The following is a 4,920-nucleotide window of genomic DNA, read 5'->3' as shown; positions in this document are numbered from 1 at the left end:
GGGATTTTATATTATAAGTTTTCTTTGTACTAGAATTTCTGTTGAAGGTAAGGGAAAATTAGAGTCATTTAGGAATTTTTTTAATTAAATAAGTTTTAGAGTAAAGTATCATTTATTACATGGAGCCCTTATCAGACTTGTCAATCTGATTGCTTTATTCTCCAAAAAGTGTTGTGTTAGCCATTTAGGCAACCTAGCCTTGTACTGTTTAACCATTGAACTCATTGATTCTGGGTTCAATTTAACCTCTTGAAGGAAAGGACAATCACAGGCACTAGCATTGTAAGCGATCTCACAGGGCTTCTAATGTAGCATCTTACCGGGTACAGTAAATCCCCCATGAGAATGTCCATGTCAGGTGTTCCCTCCCATTACTAAGGGCGGGACTGCTTTTCCCTATGTCATCACCTCATTGAGCAGTCTGAGCTTAGTGAGAACAAAGGTAAGACAGCTTTAATTTTCACCATTCACTGCTTTTAACTAACTGTGCTCTGTAGTATCTTCCTGTCTCTCTCTCCCCCTGCCTCATGACATCATGGGTAAATGATAGCTTTTTTATCATTTATAGCTATTACAAACTCCAGTCTATTCCAGTTTAAGCCTTCAATCTCATATTCAATTTAAAGCTCTTTTCCTCCGTTACCTCACTGTCTGGCTACTTACTGCCTGAAGCCCTTGGGGTAGGGAGGGATTGTGGTATGCTCCTGGGATACCTCTATCCCTCTTCAGGGACCTACTTGGGCAGGGATTAGTCAGAAGAGAAATGGAAAAAGATAAGTATTTGTTATCGGGTTGCTAAAGCCCTCTCTTGATTAACGGTGGCAGGCCATTGATGTCCACCAATAGGCAAGCAAACTGACATTTTTGGTGAGATCTTGTAGGGAGACTGCTACTGCAAGTTCACTCCTATTCACAGTTCTTGGATATGAAAATTTCTGTGGCTAAACCTTTGCCATCGTATGCACCTGTCAGTCCACTCTCTGGTTACTGTGAGTGTGTGGGGTGAGTTGGGGTGGGGATCTTTTCTCTCTACAGCCAGGTTTTTGGGTGATGGCAAGACAACAGTAGTCCAGGTACTTCTACAGTTTCCTCTCAGCCCACGGAAACACACTTCCTTGAGATGCCAAATGGTGGCATGCAGGCTGCTTAAGTTTGTCCCCTTTCTGTGCCTTGCCATTTCTTATCAATTCTCTTTATCCTCCTGCTCAAATAGGGACAGTCAGTCCCTCAGTCTATTGTATAAGCAGACATCAAACTGGAGAATGAGAGGCCAGTCTCTTCTTTTTCTAGGCACTTCTGATCTTGGTAAATGATTTCCCTTTGAGGACCTCTGCCACTGTTTTTGGGTGAACACCTCCTTCCTTTTCCTGTGTTCTGTGTTCTCCCTGTGTTCTTTTTCTGTCTTCCGTCAACTGCTTTTACAGAGTGAAAGCATGGTAAGGTGGTGGTTAGGGTGCCAGAGCCATTCCTCACTCCACAGAAGTGTGATCCATGATGTCTGTATATCCTCAGCTTTGTGTTTGTCAGTGATGATGGAGCAACAGGACTAGTCCCACTTGGTATCTGTTAACAAATAGTAAAGTCCCGTGGGCCTGATAAGGTCTCACTGTGCAGAATTCTATTTTTCTTCTTCTTTTTTTTTGCTTTATGTCCTTTATGTCTCTTTCTGATTTTTTTTTTTTTTTGGCTTATTTTCTGGTTCCTGACTCATGAAGTGTTGTTAACTATGAATATGTTAACTTATGACTGATGTGTAGGACCTTAGAGTCAATAAGTAAAGCTGAAGAATAAATTTGGTGGGGTGGGGGAGGTTAATAATATAATTTTATCTGTTCTTGCCTCATACTAGCTTTACTAAGAATATACATTCAAACAGAAATATAGTGTTTGAACCTTTTTTTCTTTAAACAAACCAGTTAAATCTGCTAAGTGATTTCTTATCTGATGAGGAAAAAGCAGCTTTCTCTCTGGAAACTTAAACTATCTTTGATGCAGTAATTATGGGTTGCTTTATACTTCATTCAAGAAATAGTTATTGAGTCCCTTCCATGTGCCAGCCACTGTTTTAGGCACTGGAGAAACTACAGTAAATAACAGAAAAAAATCCCTGCTCTCATGAAGCCTATATTCTAGTGTGGGGAAATAGACAGGAAACCGGTAAATAAGTAAACTATATCATTTGTTAGATATCAACAAATGCTAAGGAGAAAAAGCAGGGAAGGGTGATAGGAAGTGGCAGGACAGTTTGGAGGATTCGCAATTTTAGATAAGGTCTTAAGGGAAGGCTTCACTGAGAAAGTGACATTTGAGGTAAAAGGCCCTGGTAGGGGAGCTTGCCTGGTGAGTCCAGTGGTGAGGAGGCGATTGGAATGGTGTGAGGGGGAAGGAAAGGCTCATAGGTCTTTATAAAGGCTTTGGTTTTTAGGTTTTTACTTTGAGATGGGATCCTGTTGAAACAATAGTTCTCAGCCTTGGCTGAATATTAGAATTGCCTGGGAAACTTTAAAAAAATACTGATGCTTGAATCCCATTCCAAAGTTTCTAATTTAATTGGTTAGGGGTGGGGGAGTGGTGCCCAGCCTAGGCATCAGGAATTTTAAAAACTCCCAGGTAATTCCAATAAGCAGCTGAGGTTGGCATCATTGCTTTGAAGAGTTTTGAGGAGAGTGCAGTATGACATAGTATGGGGGAGTATGGCTCTAGAACCAGACTCCTCTGGTTTGAATCCTGGCTCTGCTACTTCCTTAGTTTTCTCATCTGTGAAATTATTGTTATAAGGATTAAATAAACTAATATATAAATAGTTAGAATAGTGCTTCACAAGTAGTAATATGTGTTTATTGAATAAACACTTTATATTTTAATGGGATCACTTCGACTCTGTGTTGAGAATAGATTGAAGCGGGGCAAGGGCAGAAGCAAGTAGGCCCTTGCAGTAGTACAGGTGGGAGGTGATGGTAACTTGGACCAGAGTGGCAGCAAGTGGCGAGAAGTGGGGAGATTCTGGATATATTTTGAAGATAGAGCCAACAGGATTTGTTGATGGATTGGACACAGAGTGAGAGAAAAAGAAGACTTAATCAAGTGGGACTTTAAGATACTTTGCCTGAACAACTGGAAGAAGGGAATGGCCATTTACTAAAATGGGGAAGACAGGGAGGATCAGATTTCTGAGGGGAATATCTGAAGCTCAGTTTGTTAAGTTTGAGATGTCTGTACAGGAGTATGCTATTCAGCAGAGTGTTCAAGGCTGGAGATACCAGTTTGGAAAGTCATCAGGATTGAGACCTGTGAGAATGAGTGAGCTCACCAAGAGACTGAGTATGTGTAGAGAAGTGGTCCACAGACCACTTCCTGGTACAGTCCAACTATCAGAGTTCTGTGAGGTAGAATGTTCCTTAGGGTTTCTAATGTGCTCTAAAATGAAAGACAGTTGTAATTCTTTCTTTCTTTTTTTTTTAAACAGTTATATTGAGATATAATTTACATCATATAATTTGTCTACTTAAAGTGTACATTTCAGTAGTTTTTAGTGTATTTGCAGTTGTGCAGCTATCACCACAATTAGTTTTGGAATCTTTTTATCAACCCAAAAAGAAACCCTGTATCCTCCCATCCCTAGGCAACTCCTTATTTCCCTCCTATCCTCCCATACCTATGCAACCATTAATCTGCTTTCTGTCTTTGCGGATTTGCCCATTCTGGATATTTCATATCAGTGGAATCATATAATACATGTTCTGTTAAGAGAGAACAGATACATGTATTGTAAAGATAAATTTCCTCTTTGTAATTAGTAAGAAAACTATGGTGTTATATTTTGAGACTATGGATATTCTGCTCCCTAACATTTCATCTAGTTTTAGTGTTCACGTAGCATTCTTGCTTGCTTAAATCAGTGATTTAATTGGGATTGCAAAGTCATTTCCTATTGCCGTCATATTTTCGGAGATCATGAGTTCATAATATTTCTAATTCAGATGCATTGTGCACAATTTTTTCCTTTGTGTTTGTACCTGTTTTCTCTCACTGTAAAAATCTTAGTTCCTATTTTAAATATAATGAATAGTATCAATATATTTACATTATCCTATAATGTACAATTGTACTAGTTGTACAATTACAGCCTGAAAAACAATTCCTTCATGTTCCTTTGTAATCAGTCCTTTCCTCATCCCAAGCCCTAGCAATTCTGATCTATTTTCTGTCACTATAGTTTTTTGTTGTTTGATTTTTTACTTTGCATGTAGTTAAGTTCACTCTTTGTAGTATGTAGGCTTATAGTTTTGACAAATGCTTAGTCATGTTTCCCACCACAATTAAGGTACAGAACAATTATATCACCCCAAAAGTTACTCTTTGAAGTCAACTCTTGCCTCCACGCACTGATCTTTTCTCTGTCCTTCTGGCCTTTTTGGTCTGGCTTCTTTTACTTCTTAGCAAAGTACATTTGAGATTTGTCACTGTTGTGTGTGCATCAATAGTTTGTCCCTTTATATTGCCAAGTAGTATTGTATTAGATGTACTACAGTTTATTCATTCACCAATTGAAGGACATTTAGGTTATTTCTGTGGTGTTTTTTTTTTTTTTGCCTAATTTTGCATAATTATGAATAATGCTGCTATAAATGTTTGCATCCAGGATTTTGTGTGCACATAAGCTGTCAGTTCACTAGGATAAATACCTAGGAGTGGAATTGCTGGATTGTATTGTAAGGGTATGTTTAACTGTAAGAAACTGCCAAACTGTTTTCCCACCCACAGTGTATGAGAGTTCATTGGTTTCATATCTTTGACAGCATTTAGTTTTTTCATGATTGTTTTGTTTTTGTTTTAGCTATTTTAGTAGGTATGTTGTGGTATCTTATGGTTTTTATTTGCAGTACTTTCCTAATGATGATGAGAATCTTTTTGTGTGCT

The 4,920-nt window shown here is 38.5% G+C and overlaps 1 protein-coding gene across 5 annotated transcripts in view; it reads left to right on the top strand.

The window, feature by feature from the left end:
• The window catches only part of PLEKHA1 (pleckstrin homology domain containing, family A (phosphoinositide binding specific) member 1), a 51,722-nt gene that overhangs the window by 3,192 nt on the left and 43,610 nt on the right, over positions 1-4,920 (top strand). The window lies entirely within an intron of this gene.

The sequence above is a fragment of the Propithecus coquereli genome, unplaced genomic scaffold, assembly GCF_000956105.1.
Source record: "Propithecus coquereli isolate 6110/MARCELLA unplaced genomic scaffold, Pcoq_1.0 Scaffold179, whole genome shotgun sequence".
Taxonomy (NCBI): domain Eukaryota; kingdom Metazoa; phylum Chordata; class Mammalia; order Primates; family Indriidae; genus Propithecus; species Propithecus coquereli.
Note: the sequence above shows the minus strand (reverse complement) of the source record. Positions and strands in the feature narration are given on the sequence as shown.